This window comes from Ranitomeya variabilis, chromosome 6 (assembly GCF_051348905.1).
Source record: "Ranitomeya variabilis isolate aRanVar5 chromosome 6, aRanVar5.hap1, whole genome shotgun sequence".
Lineage (NCBI taxonomy): Eukaryota > Metazoa > Chordata > Amphibia > Anura > Dendrobatidae > Ranitomeya > Ranitomeya variabilis.
The window spans coordinates 7,895,236-7,916,127 of NC_135237.1; the positions used below are offsets into that span (position 1 = coordinate 7,895,236).

The following is a 20,892-nucleotide window of genomic DNA, read 5'->3' on the forward strand; positions in this document are numbered from 1 at the left end:
AATTACGGTAGTTTACATTAATGGGGTTCTTGGTTAAAACAAGTTATCACTGATCCATGGGCTCCACAGGATAGGTGATCGCTTAGGTCCGACCATTAGAAACTGCACCGATCGGAAGAATGGGGAAGTTTTATCCCTGACAGGACACTTTTATCCCTATTTTAAAATGCAGCGGCAGGTGGGATTTCTGACCACAGCTCCATTCATTCTCTTTGGGGCTTCCAGAAAAAAACAAGTGCAGCCACTGAGGGAATGAATGGATAAGTGATCTAGTCGGACATGTCACTCCAGTCTAATGGAGATAAAAAGTTACACATTTTGCTGAATGGGTCCAAGCAGTCAGACCCCCACCAATCAATATGTTATCACTTATCCTGTGGAGAGGTGATTACTTTTTTCCACAGGAAACCCCTCTAAGTGCATCTCCGCCACTGTGTACAAAGCATTAAAACTCTAAGGGTACCGTCTCACAGTGGCACTTTGGTCGCTACGACGGCACGATCCATGACGTTCCAGCGATATCCATACGATATTGCTGTGTCTGACACGCAGCAGCGATCAGGGACCCTGCTGAGAATCGTACGTCGTAGCAGATCGTTTGGAACTTTCTTTCGTCGCTGGATCTCCCGCTGTCATCGCTGGATCGGTGTGTGTGACACCGATCCAACGATGCGTTCGCTTGTAACCAGGGTAAACATCGGGTTACTAAGCGCAGGGCCGCCGCTTAGTAACCCGATGTTTACCCTGGTTACCCGGGGACCTCGCGTTCGTTGGTCGCTGGAGAGCTGTCTGTGTGACAGCTCTCCAGCAACCACACAACGATTTACCAACGATCACGGCCAGGTCGTATCGCTGGTCGTGATCGTTGGTAAATCATTTTGTGTAACGGTACCCTAATGGAAATAAAGAATCTTCTCCTAGTTAATATCAGAGAGAACAAATGACCACCATACACAACACAATCCACTATACCAAGACCAATAATACCACATACAGGAAGAAATACCACCACACCATGACCAGACCACATAGTGACTGAATAATACCACATACAAGGGACAAATACCGCCACACCATGACCAGATCACATATTACCACCACATAGTGACCGAATAATATGACATATTAGAGCAGCACGGTTCAGAGGTTAGCACTTCCAGTAATAATGTCCTCATCCTGGGCCCCTTTATTTAATGTACCCTCCCTGGGCCCCTATGTCCATCCCTATGGTCACTACCTTGCCCAACTACAGAGGGGGGATTCTTCTCACCTTCTTGCGCTCCCCAGCATCCTCTTTTGGCTTCATATTCAGCGTGGTCGTTACAATGGCTGCTGACTGCAGCTGTGACAGGGCGCTCTGCTCTGTGACAGGCCGCGCTGTTATGATCCTAATGGCAGAGGATCTCAGGAGTACCAGCTAAGTCTGCAAACACAAAAAACCAGCTCATAGGGAAGTGGTAACTAGGCTGATCGTATACCTGATCCTAGCAGACACAACTAGCAGCAGCCGGGGAACGTACCTACGTTGATTCTAGACGTCTCGCGCCAGCCGGAGAACTAACTAACCCTTTCAGAGAAAATAAGACCTCTCTTGCCTCAAGAGAAAAGACCCCAAAGTTAAATACAAGCCCCCCACAAATAATAACGGTGAGGTAAGAAGAAATGACAAACGTAAGAATGAACTAGATTTAGCAAAGAGAGGCCCACTGACTAATAGCAGAAAATAGAAAGATGACTTATACGGTCAGCAAAAAACCCTACAAAATATCCACGCTGAATATCCAAGAACCCCCGCACCGACTAACGGTGTGGGGGGAGAATAACAGCCCCCCTAGAGCTTCCAGCAAAATCAGGAATCACATTTTAAACAAAGCTGGAACAAAATAAGGAAAATTCAAATGCACAAAAATAAGAAAGCAGGACTTAGCTTACCTTGCAAAATCAGGAGACCAGGAGACAGGAGAAAACAGACATGGTCTGATAACAACGAATCCAGGCACAATACAGAGTATCCAGGAAGTTTATATAGGCACACCCAGGCCAAACGAACCAGGTGAGTGCCAGCCTGGGGAATGACACTCCAGGTGCCATACCGCTAATGACCACAAGAGGGAGCCAAGAACTATAGTTCACAACACCGCGCGCTGACGTCACATAGCAGTAACATTGAAAGGTCGCCGGCCTATCAAAGGCTGCAGGAGGCTTATCAAAACTGCTATGTGACTTCAACACATGGCCTGTCACAGAGCAGAGCGCCCAGTCACAGTAGCAGCCGGTATTCATCTTGATGTGCGTTGTCGCCAGGGTCGGCTCGTTCATGGGCTCCTTTAACACCCACGTAGTATATTGCCCAGCCACGTAGTATATTGCCCAGCCACGTAGTATACTGCCCAGCCACGTAGTATATAGCCCAGCCACGTAGTATATTGCCCAGTCACGTAGTATATTGCCCAGTCACGTAGTATATTGCCCAGTCACGTAGTATATTGCCCAGTCACGTAGTATATTGCCCAGCTACGTAGTATATTGCGCAGCCACGTAGTATATTGCCCAGTCACGTAGTATATTGCCCAGCCACGAAGTATATTGCCCAGCTAAGTAGTATATTGCACAGCCATGAAGTATATTGCCCAGCTATGTAGTATATTGCGCAGCCACGTAGTATATTGCCCAGCTAAGTAGTATATTGCACAGCCACGAAGTATATTGCCCAGCTACGTAGTATATTGCGCAGCCACGTAGTATATTGCCCAGCCACGTAGTATATTGCCCAGCCACGTAGTATATTGCCAAGCCACGTAGTATATTGCCCAGCCACGTAGTATATTGCCCAGTCACGTAGTATATTGCCCAGTCACGTAGTATATTGCCCAGTCACGTAGTATATTGCCCAGCCACGTAGTATATTGCCCAGTCACGTAGTATATTGCCCAGTCACGTAGTATATTGCCCAGCCACGTAGTATATTGCCCAGTCACGTAGTATATTGCCCAGTCACGTAGTATATTGCGCAGCCACGTAGTATATTGCGCAGCCACGTAGTATATTGCCCAGTCACGTAGTATATAGCCCAGTTCCGTAGTATATTGCACAGTGACGTAGTATATTGCCCAGCCACGTGGTATATTGCCTAGTCACGAAGTATATAGCCCAGTTCCATAGTATATTGCCCAGTCACGTGGTATATTGTCCAGTGACGTAGTATATTGCCCAGTGACGTAGTATATTGCCCAGTGACGTAGTATATTGCCCAGTGACGTAGTATATTGCCCAGTGACGTAGTATATTGCCCAGTGACATAGTATATTGCCCAGCCACGTAGTATATTGCACAGTGACGTAGTATATTGCACAGTGACGTAGTATATTGCACAGTGACGTAGTATATTGCACAGTGACGTAGTATATTGCACAGTGACGTAGTATACAGCACAGAGCCACATAGTATATTGCGCAGCCACGTAGTATATTGCCCAGTTCCGTAGTATATTGCACAGTGACGTAGTATATTGCACAGTGATGTAGTATATTGCCCAGTGACGTAGTATATTGCCCAGTGACGTAGTATATTGCACAGTGACGTAGTATACAGCACAGAGCCACATAGTATATTGCGCAGCCACGTAGTATATTGCCCAGTTCCGTAGTATATTGCACAGTGACGTAGTATATTGCACAGTGACGTAGTATATTGCCCAGTTACGTAGTATATTGCACAGTGACGTAGTATACAGCACAGAGCCACATAGTATATTGCGCAGCCACGTAGTATATTGCCCAGTGACATAGTATATTGCCCAGTGACGTAGTATATTGCCCAGTTCCGTAGTATATTGCACAGTGACGTAGTATATTGCACAGTGACGTAGTATATTGCACAGTGACGTAGTATATTGCCCAGTCACGTAGTATATTGCCCAGTCACCTAGTATATTGCCCAGTGACGTAGTATATTGCCCAGTGACATAGTATATTGCCCAGCCACGTAGTATATTGCCCAGTGACGTAGTATATTGCCCAGTCACGTAGTATATAGCCCAGTGACGTAGTATATTGCCCAGTCACGTAGTATATTGCCCAGTCACGTAGTATATTGCACAGTGACGTAGTATATTGCCCAGTGACGTAGTATATAGCCCAGTTCCGTAGTATATTGCACAGTGACGTAGTATATTGCACAGTGACGTAGTATATTGCACAGTGACGTAGTATATTGCACAGTGACGTAGTATATTGCCCAGTCACGTAGTATATTGCCCAGTCACCTAGTATATTGCCCAGTGACGTAGTATATTGCCCAGTGACATAGTATATTGCCCAGCCACGTAGTATATTGCCCAGTGACGTAGTATATTGCCCAGTCACGTAGTATATAGCCCAGTCACGTAGTATATTGCACAGTGACGTAGTATATTGCCCAGTCACGTAGTATATTGCCCAGTCACGTAGTATATTGCACAGTGACGTAGTATATTGCCCAGTGACGTAGTATATAGCCCAGTGACGTAGTATATTGCACAGTGACGTAGTATATTGCCCAGTCACGTAGTATATTGCCCAGTCACGTAGTATATTGCACAGTGACGTAGTATATTGCCCAGTGACGTAGTATATAGCCCAGTGACGTACTATATTGCACAGTGACGTAGTATATTGCCCAGTCACGTAGTATATTGCCCAGTGACGTAGTATATTGCCCAGTCACGTAGTATATTGCCCAGTCACGTAGTATATTGCCCAGTCACGTAGTATATAGCCCAGTGACGTAGTATATTGCACAGTGACGTAGTATATTGCACAGTGACGTAGTATATTGCCCAGTCACGTAGTATATTGCCCAGTGACGTAGTATATTGCCCAGTCACGTAGTATATTGCCCAGTCACGTAGTATATTGCCCAGTCACGTAGTATATAGCCCAGTGACGTAGTATATAGCCCAGTTCCGTAGTATATTGCACAGTGACGTAGTATATTGCACAGTGACGTAGTATATTGCACAGTGACGTAGTATATTGCCCAGTCACGTAGTATATAGCCCAGTGACGTAGTATATAGCCCAGTTCCGTAGTATATTGCACAGTGACGTAGTATATTGCACAGTGACGTAGTATATTGCACAGTGACGTAGTATATTGCACAGTGACGTAGTATATTGCACAGTGACGTAGTATATTGCCCAGTCACGTAGTATATTGCCCAGTGACGTAGTATATAGCCCAGTTCCGTAGTATATTGCACAGTGACGTAGTATATTGCACAGTGACGTAGTATATTGCACAGTGACGTAGTATATTGCACAGTGACGTAGTATACAGCACAGAGCCACATAGTATATTGCGCAGCCACGTAGTATATTGCCCAGTGACATAGTATATTGCCCAGCCAAGTAGTATATTGCCCAGTTCCGTAGTATATTGCCCAGTCACGTAGTATATTGCCCAGCCACATGGTATATTGCACAGTGACGTAGTATATTGCCCAGTCACGTAGTATATAGCCCAGTGACGTAGTATATAGCCCAGTTCCGTAGTATATTGCACAGTGACGTAGTATATTGCACAGTGACGTAGTATATTGCACAGTGACGTAGTATATTGCACAGTGACGTAGTATATTGCACAGTGACGTAGTATATTGCACAGTCACGTAGTATATTGCCCAGTGACGTAGTATATAGCCCAGTTCCGTAGTATATTGCACAGTGACGTAGTATATTGCACAGTGACGTAGTATATTGCACAGTGACGTAGTATACAGCACAGAGCCACATAGTATATTGCCCAGCCAAGTAGTATATTGCCCAGTTCCGTAGTATATTGCCCAGTCACGTAGTATATTGCCCAGCCACGTGGTATATTGCCCAGTGACATAGTATATTGCCCAGCCAAGTAGTATATTGCCCAGTGACGTAGTATATTGCCCAGCCAAGTAGTATATTGCCCAGTTCCGTAGTATATTGCCCAGTCACGTAGTATATTGCCCAGCCACGTGGTATATTGCCCAGTGACATAGTATATTGCCCAGCCAAGTAGTATATTGCCCAGTCACGTAGTATATTGCCCAGCTACGTGGTATATTGCCTTCCTCACTGTCACGTCACCTGATTTCCTGAGGACCCCTTCCCCACTGTGTCACCTAATTTCTTGAGGGCCCCCTGTGTGCCCCTTTGAGGCCGTTCCCCAGAGGTGAAATGGTGGGAGAGGTGACCCCACAGTAAATTAGGAGACAGTGGGGAAGGGGGCCCACAAGAAATTAGAAATTTTGTATGGGGGGCCGGACCCCCACCTTGTGTCACCTTTAGATTGCCATAACTGTCTCAGTGGCTGTGTAGAACTATGCTGCAGGGTGCAGGCTGCCTGCAGGCATATTTTACTGTAAGTTACACATTAGTGTACTGCATTACATTAATACTGACCGGACCCTCAGCTCCAGCCTCTCCGACTCCGACTGTAAGATATTGCAGACAGTGCGCCTGTGCTGCTTGGGCAGGACAGCCGAGCCGACCAATCACAGCACAGCTCATTGTCTGAGGTGTGCTGTGAGGTCACACAAAGAAAACTAATGCTGATTGGCTGCATGTCAGCCAATCAGCATTAGAAAACCGCAGTCCACACACAGTTTGGATGATGAAGAGGAGGCGGAGTCTAGATCATAATGCTGCAATGCATGGTGTGGAATGTGACTGGTGGTGGTGGTGGGTCTGCTGAGCGGCGAGCCTGAGCCTGTTGTCTGCTGAGCGGCGAGCCTGAGCCTGTTGTCTGCTGAGCGGCGAGCCTGAGCCTGGTGTGTGCTGAGCGGCGAGCCTGAGCCTGTTGTCTGCTGAGCGGCGAGCCTGAGCCTGTTGTCTGCTGAGCGGCGAGCCTGAGCCTGTTGTCTGCTGAGCGGCGAGCCTGAGCCTGTTGTCTGCTGAGCGGCGAGCCTGAGCCTGTTGTCTGCTGAGCGGCGAGCCTGAGCCTGTTGTCTGCTGAGCGGCGAGCCTGAGCCTGTTGTCTGCTGAGCGGCGAGCCTGAGCCTGTTGTCTGCTGAGCGGCGAGCCTGAGCCTGTTGTCTGCTGAGCGGCGAGCCTGAGCCTGTTGTGTGCTGCGCAGCGCGTGCGGTGCGTCCGTGTGTGTCAGTCTGTCTGTCTCCTCTCAGCTCAGCCTCACACAGTCAGTCAGCTGTTCCTCTGTGCTGGCTGAGAGGTCGGCATGCACACACCCGCACGCTGCACACACTCGCACGCTGCGCACGGGCCGCTCTTATGAATGATCAGTAGCATAGATAGCAGCGCCAGCACAGTCGGCAGCAGAGCAGACAGGAGCCAGCGCAGGCACTGAGTGAGGTGATGAATCATGTGATGTCATGTGAAGAAGGAGCTGCCGCGCGGCTGCACTTCTTCACATGATCACATTCACATCAATTCTTCCATACAGCCTGTGCGCCGGGCCCCGGATGATGCAGCCTGGGCAGGAACAAATGAAGGAGGCAGGCAGGGCCTGGGGGCGGGGCCCACCGGAGGATTCTCCGGTGTCCCGGTGCCCCGGTCCGACACTGACCCCACCTCATTGTAGAGTGTAAGCTCTTATGGCAGGGGCGTCATTATCGGCTTTAATTAATGAATTATCCCATAGATTGTAAGTCCGCAAGGACAGGGTCCTCTCCCCTCTGTACCAGTCTGTCATCGAAAACCTGTTTACTGTAAACGATATCTATAACTCTGTATGTAAAATCCTTCTCATGTACAGCACCATGGAATTAACGGTGCTATATAAATAATAATAATGTTGTAACTTGTGACTATTGTATATGAAGTGCTGCATTGTAAAACGCTGCGGAATATGTTGGCGCTATATAAAGATTATAAAGAGGGCACATTATAAAGAGGGGCTCCACGACTGCAAAATGAATAATTCCTCACCCCCCTCATCACATATTCCCAGGAGCCGACAACTCTGGAGGTGGAAGAAGGAGAGTTACCTGGACGGCAGACAGCGGGGTCCTGGAGAGGCTGCTTAGTGCTGGAGGATGGCAGACAGCGGGGTCCTGGAGAGGCTGCTTAGTGCTGGAGGACGGCAGACAGCGGGGTCCTGGAGAGGCTGCTTAGTGCTGGAGGACGGCAGACAGCGGGGTCCTGGAGAGGCTGCTTAGTGCTGGAGGACGGCAGACAGCGGGGTCCTGGAGAGGCTGCTTAGTGCTGGAGGACAGCAGACAGCGAGGTCCTGGAGAGGCTGCTCAGTGCTGGAGGACGGCAGACAGCGGGGTCCTGGAGAGGCTGCTTAGTGCTGAGGACGGCAGACAGCGGGGTCCTGGAGAGGCTGCTTAGTGCTGAGGACGGCAGACAGCGGGGTCCTGGAGAGGCTGCTTAGTGCTGAGGACGGCAGACAGCGGGGTCCTGGAGAGGCTGCTTAGTGCTGGAGGACGGCAGACAGCGGGGTCCTGGAGAGTCTGCTCAGTGCTGGAGGACGGCAGACAGCGGGGTCCTGGAGAGTCTGCTTAGTGCTGGAGGACGGCAGACAGCGGGGTCCTGGAGAGGCTGCTTAGTGCTGGAGGACGGCAGACAGCGGGGTCCTGTAGAGGCTGCTTAGTGCTGGAGGACGGCAGACAGCGGGGTCCTGGAGAGGCTGCTTAGTGCTGGAGGACGGCAGACAGCGGGGTCCTGGAGAGGCTGCTTAGTGCTGGAGGACGGCAGACAGCGGGGTCCTGGACAGGCTGCTTAGAGCTGGAGGACGGCAGACAGCGGGGTCCTGGAGAGGCTGCTTAGTGCTGGAGGACGGCAGACAGCGGGGTCCTGGAGAGGCTGCTTAGTGCTGGAGGACGGCAGACAGCGGGGTCCTGGAGAGGCTGCTTAGTGCTGGAGGACGGCAGACAGCGGGGTCCTGGAGAGGCTGCTTAGTGCTGGAGGACGGCAGACAGCGGGGTCCTGGAGAGGCTGCTTAGTGCTGGAGGACGGCAGACAGCGGGGTCCTGGAGAGGCTGCTTAGTGTTAGAAAAAATGTATCTTAGTGAGGATTGGGAAGAAAAGCAAAAATAGAATTGTTTGGATAAAACAGAACTCATTTAATGTCCATTCAAAAAGAGTGATTACAAAAATGAAGAAAAAGTAAATTATAAGTTCATTGCACACAAATCTTAAGTATTAGATTTAAAAGAAAATGAAAGCAAGCATTGATCTTACATATGGTCTTGTGTGATGATGTGTTCGTCCATGTAGAGAGGCTCAAGGTATGAGGACTCTAACATATGCTGAGAAGAGACGGTTTATATACAAATCCGTCCCATAGACTTTCATGGGTTTCTATTTTCTCCTACATAATATCCATATAAGGTAACCCAGTTCCATGCCAATGGTCTATACCATAAAAGTAGATTCCAGAATATTCCTTATCTTAGTTACACTTGTTTATCGGCTATAAATAACGCTAGACATCCAAATATAGGTTGGGCTTCACAAACACCTCTAGCTTTTGACATGCAGAGGACAGATGATCAATGACAAGACCTTCAGAAACTGTATCATACACTTTCCCTATACCCTTGGTTCTTTATTTGATTTCATGTAATTATCCATATGTAAGTGATTATATATATTATTATTGGATTTTACACTTAGTGCTGGAGGACGGCAGACAGCGGGGTCCTGGAGAGGCTGCTTAGTGCTGGAGGATGGCAGACAGCGGGGTCCTGGAGAGGCTGCTTAGTGCTGAGGACGGCAGACAGCGGGGTCCTGGAGAGGCTGCTTAGTGCTGAGGACGGCAGACAGCGGGGTCCTGGAGAGGCTGCTTAGTGCTGGAGGATGGCAGACAGCGGGGTCCTGGAGAGGCTGCTTAGTGCTGGAGGACGGCAGACAGCGGGGTCCTGGAGAGGCTGCTTAGTGCTGGAGGATGGCAGACAGCGAGGTCCTGGAGAGGCTGCTTAGTGCTGGAGGACGGCAGACAGCGGGGTCCTGGAGAGGCTGCTTAGTGCTGGAGGACGGCAGACAGCGGGGTCCTGGAGAGGCTGCTTAGTGCTGGAGGACGGCAGACAGCGGGGTCCTGGAGAGGCTGCTTAGTGCTGGAGGACGGCAGACAGCGGGGTCCTGGAGAGGCTGCTTAGTGCTGGAGGACGGCAGACAGCGGGGTCCTGGAGAGGCTGCTTAGTGCTGGAGGACGGCAGACAGCGGGGTCCTGGAGAGGCTGCTTAGTGCTGGAGGACGGCAGACAGAGGGGTCCTGGAGAGGCTGCTTAGTGCTGGAGGACGGCAGACAGCGGGGTCCTGGACAGGCTGCTTAGTGCTGGAGGACGGCAGACAGCGGGGTCCTGGAGAGGCTGCTTAGTGCTGGAGGACGGCAGACAGCGGGGTCCTGGAGAGGCTGCTTAGTGCTGGAGGATGGCAGACAGCGGGGTCCTGGAGAGGCTGCTTAGTGCTGGAGGACGGCAGACAGCGGGGTCCTGGAGAGGCTGCTTAGTGCTGGAGGACGGCAGACAGCGGGGTCCTGGAGAGGTTGCTTAGTGCTGGAGGACGGCAGACAGCGGGGTCCTGGAGAGGCTGCTTAGTGCTGGAGGACGGCAGACAGCGGGGTCCTGGAGAGGCTGCTTAGTGCTGGAGGACGGCAGACAGCGGGGTCCTGGAGAGGTTGCTTAGTGCTGGAGGACGGCAGACAGCGGGGTCCTGGAGAGGCTGCTTAGTGCTGGAGGACGGCAGACAGCGGGGTCCTGGAGAGGTTGCTTAGTGCTGGAGGACGGCAGACAGCGGGGTCCTGGAGAGGCTGCTTAGTGCTGGAGGACGGCAGACAGCGGGGTCCTGGAGAGGCTGCTTAGTGCTGGAGGACGGCAGACAGCGGGGTCCTGGAGAGGCTGATTAGTGCTGGAGGACGGCAGACAGCGGGGTCCTGGAGAGGCTGCTTAGTGCTGGAGGACGGCAGACAGCGGAGTCCTGGAGAGGCTGCTTAGTGCTGGAGGACGGCAGACAGCGAGGTCCTGAAGAGGCTGCTTAGTGCTGGAGGACGGCAGACAGCGGGGTCCTGGAGAGAATAATAAACACATCCCACAATGGATACTACTATAAAGGGTCTCCCACACATGCTCATACTCATGTGTTTTATACCAAGGCGTATAAGGAGATTACCTGACATATATAGGGACACTCCACCTGCATATCATATAAACTCAAAGAGAAACGGAGTACAAGTCCACTTGAGAAAATATATAAATTACTTTTTATTAATCAAAACAACATCTGATGTACAGTAAAATCACATTGAATACAATATATAAACTGGACAGTGAGGAGAGCTAGGAAAGAACACTGAAAAAATCACTGCGATAGTATCCCCAAATTTTCTCTGCTAATTTTAATTAGTAAAGTGCTAGTAGTGCATTGTATCGGAGGAGGGAGGAGACTCAGACTGGCCACTATATTAGTTTTACAGGGATCCCCTTATAAAGTCTATTTCAAAATGGTACCATGTTGAGCCTGGCTAAATCCCTCTTACCCATTGTAGCGGAGACACAGGGGACACCACCGGAGCCCCAACGCGCGTTTCGCGTCGGCTTCGTCAGGGGGCGGTGCAGTGTATTGAATTATGCTGGTTTTTATCGTGTCCGGACACCGGATCCATATGTCCCTAATTGCGGCGCATGTCGCATGTTGATCACGCCGGGAACTGCATCATGTTAGGCACCCAGCATGGCGCCGCGGCCCACAGCCGCGTACATGTGACGCCACTGAGCCGCAGACGTCATTAGGAGGCGCCGCCCATGATGCCCCGAGGTACGGACCACAACAGACATGCGCACTAGGGAACAAGCTGCCAGATGCATCCAGCAACCGTATCGCAAAGGTATCTTATTCATCATGTTTTACTGCTGTGCGACTATATGTTGTATGCATACTAATAATACATAGTATGCAATCCCCCAATCGATTGGCATGTGATAATCTAAATATACGTGAATGTATAAATAAAAAAGAAAAGAAAATGAAAAAAAAAAAAAAAAAAAAAAAAAAAAAAAGTGAAAGCAGAGAAAACAACCACAATAATACAAAGTGAAATAAGCAAATGAAAAAACATATATAAAAGCATATATAATAAATATATATCCCATTCTATTATATAAATGTGACAAAAATCCAACTAAATCAATATTATACACCATATTCGTTAATAAAAAAGTGCGATTTATATATATATTGCCAAACATAGGGATTTCAGTTCTCCATCGATCGCACAGCCCATAATGTCCAAGGCCTAATAAGACGGCCCCTAACTGCAATCGGCATCATATCTGGATCCAACATATTCACTCCGGACACGGCAAATTATTTGCATAAATGTGATGGGAGACAAGATCATAGCTACATGACAAAGATAAAAGACAAAGAGTAAATAACACAATACACAACACACAATTAAAAAAGAAGAACATATACAAAATGCAGGAGACATAAAATTATTATAAAAAGGAACTAAAGCTCAGACTCTCATTGAGCCCTAATGGAGCAATGGTGTTCAACAACGTAATCCATCTACACTCACATTGTGCAAGACGGCGTTTCAGATCTCCTCCTCTGATACCTGTATGTATCCTATCAATCCCCCAGATTTTTAGATGTTTAGGGTTACAGTCATGATATAAACGGAAATGCCTAGGTATTGGTTTTAAATTCTCCACATCTTCCACCCCCCGAGCACCCATGATATCCCGTACGTGTTCTCGTACACGCACCCGTAATTCACGGGACGTTAATCCAACATATATTAGCTTACATGTACATACCGCGTAGTATACCACACCGGACGTACTGCAAGTAATATGTTTCCTTATTTCAAAGGTTTTTCCGTCTGACGAAGTGAAAGATGTGGATCTAACCAAATTCCTACATGCCATGCAGCTCCCGCACGGGAAAAATCCATTTTTTTGTTGTCCAACTCCAAAAATACTAGGAGTCTTGGCCACATAGTGACTGTGCACCAAAATGTCCCGTATATTGGTACTTCTCCGTGCTGTCATTAGAGGCTGCTCTGATAGGCATTTCCGTAATGCTGGGTCAGTTAATAAAACCGGCCAATGTTTGTTCATGATAGATCTCATAATATCCCATTTGTGATTGTATGTGGATACAAATCTGGGTTGACCGTCCCATTCTTTTCTCTTTTTGTTCCCATTTTTTCCACCAGCCAATAATGCATCTCTTTTAGTTTTTTTGGCTCTTACATAGCCCTTCCTAATGGAGCGACCACTATACCCTCTTTGTCTAAATCGCTCCCCAAGGTCCACCGCCTGCCTCTCAAATGATAGATCTGAGGTGCAAATCCTCCGGGCACGAAGGAACTGCCCAATGGGGATGGCTCTTATCGTGGAGGGTGGATGCGACGATGTGGAGTGCAGGAGGGCATTGACCGCGGTTTCCTTTCTGTACATATCTGTATAAATGAGGCCGTTTTCTTGCACTCTTAACGTAATGTCAAGAAAGGAAATTTCATTTTGATGATACAAATATGTGAGTCTGATATTGGAATCATTGTGGTTCAAGCCCACCATAAAATCTTGCAACTCAGAGACAGGGCCATGCCAGATAAACAGGACATCGTCGATATAACGATACCAACCAAGGATTTGGGGGGAGGCCTGTGCCCCGCCACACAAAACATCTCTCTCCCAAAAACCCAAAAACAAATTAGCATAAGAAGGCGCACAGGCCGCCCCCATCGCAATGCCCTGTCTCTGAAGGAAAAAACGATCTTTAAAAACAAAAAAGTTGTGGGTTAAAATGAAATCCAACAGTTCCAATATCAGCTCACGCAAGTCCGGCTCCAAATTGCTTGCCTCAAGGAAAAACCTGGTCGCCCTCATGCCATCCACATGTCGAATACTAGTATATAAAGATTCTACGTCCGCTGTAACCAACAGCATATCTCCCTCCACGACAAGGCCATCGACCCGTGTTAGGACGTCCGTAGTATCCCTGACATAGGAGGGCAACGTCTCAACCTGTGGACGAAGATAGTGTTCAATGAATTTGCATGTCATATCGCAAAGACCCCCTATGCCAGAGACAATCGGACGCCCTGGTGGAGAGACAGGATCCTGGAGAGGCTGCTTAGAGCAGGAGGACGGCAGACAGCGGGGTCCTGGAGAGGCTGATTAGTGCTGGAGGACGGCAGACAGCGGGGTCCTGGAGAGGCTGCTTAGAGCTGGAGGACGGCAGACAGCGGGGTCCTGGAGAGGCTGCTTAGAGCTGGAGGACGGCAGACAGCGGGGTCCTGGAGAGGCTGATTAGTGCTGGAGGACGGCAGACAGCGGCACTGACTGCTCCAGAGTCCAGAGAAACCTCCTGAAGATTGGGGAGACGCTCCTCTTCTTGATTGACTCCTGACAGCTGCACAGGACTGGGGACATACGGAGTTTCCTGCCGGCCATTGAGGATGATGAGGGCGAGAGTGCAGCTGTCTGGAGTTGTCAGGTGGGACCCAGGGGTGGGGGTGGGGAGGGTTATTGTTAGCTCTGTGGAGGAAGGGAGAAATTAGGAGAGAAGGATCCCCAGTGGCATGGAGACCATCCCCGACCAGAGGTCGCCAGCCCCCCACTATCATAGGCATAGAGAGGTTACCGGCCCCCCATTACTACAGAGAGAGGTCACCAGCTCCCCAGTTCTACAGTACTACAGAGAGAGGTCACCCCCCCAGTACTATAGAGAGGTCAATATCCCCCCAAGTACTACAGAGAGGTCACCAGTCCCCCAGTACTATAGAGAGAGGTCAATATCCCCCCAAGTACTATAGAGAGGTCACCAGTGCCCCGTAATATAAAGAGAGGTCACCAGCAGCCCAGTACTATACAGGTTCTCCACCTGAATGCAGCTCATTCTCATCAGGATCTTCACCTGACTGCAGCTCGTCATCCTCAGTAGTAGAGCGTCGGGTGGTTTCGTCAAACTCAATTTGACAGGTGGACACGCCCCTATCAAAGTGTATCAAAGTGTGTAACCCCACCCCTCCCTGGCTGCTGTCAGCAGCTGTGTGCCTGCTCCCCCTCCCTTTTTGATATAGTTTAATTTGTTAATACAGTGAATATTATCCCAGTAATTGTTTTTATATTGATGTTTATATGTAACTGCTGTGAGAATAAGGTCATTGGGTCTTATTTTATACTAGTTTTCGTTACTGGCTTGGGATTATTCTGTAAGATGTGATTCATTACCAATTTTTTAGAAGCCATGTTTCTGTTCTCATTTATTTGTGCTTTATAGAATAGTCCTAGTTCAGCGATAATGTCAGGTGTTGGGCAGTCATTTATCACTTTTTTCCCATACGTATCACAGAAAGATTTTAGCTTGATCTGTGCGAGTTTGCGGGGATATTATGTATATTCTGTGTTTATGCATCATTATTTCATACTGTGATTCTCATTTTATGAGTTTTATAACACATCAGACTGATTTACGGACATATTATGTATAATTATTTTAGAATGAAGCAGGCCCAGAGACGTCCCCAACCTGTACAGATAATGTTCAGTGTTAGTGTGATACAGCATTGTGTTATTATTCCAGGCTGTAACATTTCTATTCCCACAATTTCAACGATCTCTTTGATTTTTATCAGAGTCGGTATTCACATATAATAATAATAATAATAATAACCACCGGTGATATTATGTATATTATATGTATATTATATGTATATTATATGTATATGTATATTATGTATATCATGTGTTCACTTTTCCAAGTGGTTTATGATCCATGTAGGCCTGGACACTTTCTCTACATTTTTATCTACATTTCTTGTGTCCTGCTGTCTCAATTTAGTTTTATTGCTAAAGAGGGAAAAAAAACCAAGATTTTAGAACTAGCCTCCTATATATTGAGAAATAGCCTGGGGAAAGCATTTATGCAGGGGGACAGTGTAACACCCCAGGGTCCTGCTTTCAGGCCGACCGGACCCTGCCTGTACCTGTGATCTGGTGCCCTGGACTGCGGTTGCCTGAAGCTACAGTAAACCAGTTAAAGAGACTGCACACCTGTGTCCTCGTTCTCCACTGCACCAGTCACCATCTCCATCTACACACAGGAGCCCTGGGGACCTACTTCACCTGTGGGAAGTTATACCATCTAGCTGCCATACCATCACCCCAGAAGACCCCTTTAAGCAGCATCAGTCCCTACTGACCTCATATACCACAGGTGGTGTCACGAACACAAACTTTATTCCAAACCCCTTAAAGAACTTTCCCTTTAACATGGGCGCCCAGGGCCATGGACCGGGTCGCCGCCACCGTGACATCCCCCTGTGAGTACCGGACCCGGTACCAAGTACCCCATGGCCCTGGCGGGCGACTCAATAGTATTTATGTACATTTAATCTAAGTAAATTTATCAAAGTACTGGCAGTTGTAGCATGGCAGTTAGACAGGGCAGGAGACAGGTAAGACAATTAAATAATTCTATTCCCTGCACATTTGGAACACAACAAATACTCACCATATGTTTTTGTATAATCTATATCCTGGCTGCTTCATTCACTCACATTCACCGCCCTTGCATTAACTCTTTACATTCCATCCATATCGGCCCCTCTGTCCTTTCCTCTTCTATGTATAGCACTCATGCTCTGTTCACATTGCTAAACAGCGCAGATCCGTTCAGTCCCACCATCCAACACAAGAGACGCTCTCACAAATCACTTAACCATCTGCTCACTCTTTCTATCCTCCTTCTCCTAGTCGCTGGAGACATCTCTCCCAACCCCGGCCCCCCATGTTATAGCAAGTCAAACTCCCCAACTGCTACACTCAGAAACCCCTCTAACCTTAATAATATTCCCTGCATGCCTTCTGTCTCTTTCAATTGTGCCCTTTGGAAGTCTCGCTCAGTGTGTAATAAACTCTCCTTCATTCATGAGTTCTTCCTTTCTAATTCTCTTAACTTTCTGTCTCTTACCAAAACCAGGATTTAGCAGACACCACCGCTGCTGCTGCTCTTTCATATGGTGGACTACACTTCTCTCATACCCTAAGATCGGACAACAGAGTAGGTGGAGGCGTTGGTCTGCTCCTTTCACCCAAATGTACCTTCCAAGTTATCCCTGAAGTACCCTCATTTTTCTTACCTTCTTTTGAAGTCCATGTTGTCAGACTCTACATCCCTGTCTCCATGCGAGTGGCAGTGGTGTATCGTCCTCCCGGCCCCTCTCATCAGTTCCTGGATCACTTTGCCACCTGGCTTCCACACTTTCTCTCCTGTGACATCCCCACCCTCATCATGGGCGATTTCAACATCCCCATTGCTTTTCCCCTCTCTCATCTGCTTCTCACCTTTTATCTCTAGCCTCCTCTTTCAGCCTCTCGAAGCATACTAACTCTCCAACGCATGAAGACGGAAACTCCCTCGACTTAGTCTTCTTCCGGCTTTGCTCAGTGGATGATTTCACAAACTTCCCTTTCTCCCGCTCTCTGACTACAACCTTCTTTCATTCTCTATAACAAACTGCCATCCCGCTCAGGTCAACCCCACTTTCCACACTTATAGAAACATACAGGTCATTAACACCCAGAAACTTATGAAAAACTTGCAGTCATCATTGGCCCCAATCTCGTCCCTCTCATGTCTGGATTCTGCACTGAAGCATTACAATGAAACCCTGCAAAGTGCCCTCGATTAAATTGCACCTCCTATACATAGAACTCAGCACAGATGGCGACAACCGTGGCACACGCTGCAAACACGTTTCCTACAGTGGTGCTCCAGGTGCGCTGAACGTCTATGGAGAAAATCTAATCTACCCGAAGATTTCATCCATTATAAGTTTACTAGATGGTGGCCCGTTTCTAATGTATCGGGTATTCTAGAATATGTATGTAGTTTATTTATGAAGATACTACGTGACACTGTGACTAACAGAACTTGTTCAGGAAACGTGAGTGAACTACGTCACGCTGTGAGTGGGGGTTAAATTCCGCGCCAATATGGCTGATTAGTCGCGGCCAGCCGGGACCAATTAGCGAAACGGTGTTTAAATCCTGCGCCAATATCGCTGATTGGTCGCGGCTGGCCGGGCGCGACCAATTAGCAAAGCATGGTTCAAATCCCGCGCCAATTTGTGGCCGGACTGCGCCTGATTGGTCACGGTAGGCTGGCGCGACCAATCAGCGATGCGGGATTTCCATTACAGACAGAATCAGACGATTATATATATAGATGCTTAAAACATACCACACTGCCCTTCACCTCTCCAAACAAACCTACGGTATTTCAACACTCTCATTACCTTGCTGTACAATAACCCTAAACATCTGACACTTTTCATTCCCTACTCAACCCAAGAGTGCAGGCCCCAACCATGAATCTCCGCGCTGACGATCTAGCCAATTACTTCAAAGAAAAAAATTGACTATATCTTACAGGAAATTATCTCCCAATCCCATGCACTGTCCTCCCTCCCCCACTGCATCTACCTTACTCTAACTTTGAACCAGTCACAGAAGAAGTAATCAGGCTCCTTGCATCTGCTCGGCCCCACCACTTGCACTAGTGACCCCATTCCGTCACATCTCCTCCAGTCCCTTTCCCCTGCTGTCACCTCTCACCTAACAAAAATATTCAACCTTTCTCTTCCGGTATCTTTCCCTCTTCATTTAAGCATACCATCATACATCAATTACTTAAAGGGCCACTGTCACCCCCCTCCAGCCGTTATAAACTAAAAGAGCCACCTTGTGCAGCAGTAATGCTGCATTCTAACAAGGTGGCTGTTTTAGTTTTAGGTTCAAGTATACCCCAAATAAAGCGTTTTTATACTTAGCCACAATTCCTGTCTCTAGCCAATGAGGCGGATCCTCACTCCCCAGCTTGGCCAGCTCCTCTGCCGTCACTCCAATCTTCCTGCGCTTTCGGCGCCGCCCCCTCTGCGCTGTTATCGTTTCAAAACCGGCGCCTGCGCTGTGTACTGGTGTCCTGCGCAGACGCAGTAAGCTCTGGCCGTCTGACGTCCCAGCCAGGCTTGCACACTGCGCTTGCGCGGGCATTGCGGCCAGCCACCTTTGGAATCCCCGCCCCGCACTGTGTTATGCATTATGTACAGTGCGGGGATTCCAAAGGTGGCTGGCCGCAATGCCCACGCAGGCGCAGTGTGCAAGCCTGGCTGGGATGTCAGACGGCCAGAACTTACTGCGTCGGCGCAGGACACCAGTGAACAGCGCAGGCGCCGGTTTTGAAACGATAACAGCGCAGAGGGGGCGGCGCAGAAAGTGCAGGAAGATTAGAGTGACGGCAGAGGAGCTGGTCAAGAGTGAGGACCCGCCTACCTGGCTAGAGACAGGAATTGTGGCTAAGTATAAAAACGCTTTATTTGGGGTATACGTGAACCTAAAACTAAAAGAGCCACCTTGTTAGAATGCAGCATTACTGCTGCACAAGGTGGCTCTTTTAGTTTATAACGGCTGGAGGGGGGTGACAGTGGCCCTTTAAAAAATCCCTCAACCAAAATTGTGCCGCTAACTATAGACCTGTCTCTAATCTTCCTTCCCTTCATCTCTAAACTCCTTGAATGCCTGGTCCACTCCCGTCTTATCCGCTATCTCTCAGATAACTCTCTTCTCGACCCTCTTCAATCTGGTGACTGCAGAGACCCATGTGTCGTAAACAGTGCCTTCCCCCCTCCCACCAATCCTGTAATGAAACACAGACAGGCCTGGATGGGTTGAACAGGTTGGTCAGTTTATTAATTTGATAAGCAGAGGACATTTACATGTTATAACAGACTCATCGCTGAAGGCTCTGTCAGTGACCGCCCGGCGAGAAAGCCGATGAGCGGTTACAAACCTTTGCCCCCTCTACCCTACTGCCATGGAGGATCATGTGTATCACCTACACAGAACTCCGATCCCCACCCATCAGCATTAGGGCCTGTTCAACTCCATCTGCAAACCTGACAGAAATATGTCGAGACCAATGTCTGTGAGATTTATACCGCCCGGTCTCAGTAGAGCTGAGTTGTCTCTTTCCGACTTGTGGTGTCAAAGATGCTATCTTTTCCTTTTACAAATTTTGCCATCCTCGCATTGATCCTTCTTCTTGATTTCTCAATGGCTTTTGCCAATACCATATCCGGTAATAAACAGATAAAACGCTCTATGTCTGTTGACATCACTGTACAAAGCTCAGCACTTTTTCGCTTGCCTAGATCATTACCTCCGGCATGTAAAACTAATATCACCGGCCGTTCTGCCCTCTTAGCAATGTTGACTATTTCTGGGAACACATGTTGCCATTGGAGACCTCTAATACCTCTCTAGTTGAACATTCATCCCGGGCAGCCTAAATGTATTCCACCCGGCTGAAGTTTGGCTCTTTTGCAAGCCCAGTAGACATAAGAATGGCTTAATACCCAAACTGCGGGCTTTACAGACGCCTGTAAGAGACAAGATGCGTTACTCGAGCAAATCAGGTGATATATCTGGCGAAACATGTGGATTTACGTCGGCACATTGTCTGCATTTCAGTCTCCGATAGCTTTGGTGGCTCCTTTTATTAGGAAATAATGTGTGACGTATTCCTTTTGGATTAGCAACGTTTTTTTTTTTGGCACTGTTTATAAGTTTGCTTGAAATTGACACTTGGTAAGAGGGAACCTGCCTGTATGTGAGAGAAAAAATCTGCTTGTATTTATTATTACCACGTAGCATTTGACTATTTTTTAGCGGGCATATTGGTCCATCGGATGAGTTAACAATGAACCATGTGCCTCTACAGGCGGGATCGCATTTGGGTTTGCGAACGCAAATGCGCGAAGCGTTGCTGCAAATGACTAAGTCCTCGTTGAATATCCCACCTTCCGACGCCGTTTTTAGATCGCTGTAATAAATCACTAATACGCAGTGTGCTGAAAGGAAAAACTATAGTGAGGGCTGCTGATATGAGGGTCGACTGATGTTG

General features: G+C 48.2%; 1 protein-coding gene across 9 annotated transcripts in view; it reads right to left on the reverse strand.

Annotated features, from left to right (window-relative positions):
- The window catches only part of LOC143781284 (uncharacterized), a 142,732-nt gene that overhangs the window by 58,811 nt on the left and 63,029 nt on the right, over positions 1-20,892 (reverse strand). For 2 of the 9 annotated variants that reach the window (XM_077267801.1, XM_077267798.1), the window contains exon 1: positions 9,155-9,577. The exons of 3 other annotated variants lie outside the window; for them this stretch is intronic. The gene's annotated coding sequence lies outside the window, so the exon portion shown is untranslated. Of the gene's footprint in view, positions 1-6,415; positions 6,569-7,956; positions 8,182-9,154; positions 9,578-20,892 lie in introns of those variants that run through there. 4 more of the 9 variants (XM_077267802.1, XM_077267797.1, XM_077267803.1 and 1 more) reach the window with 2 other exon arrangements.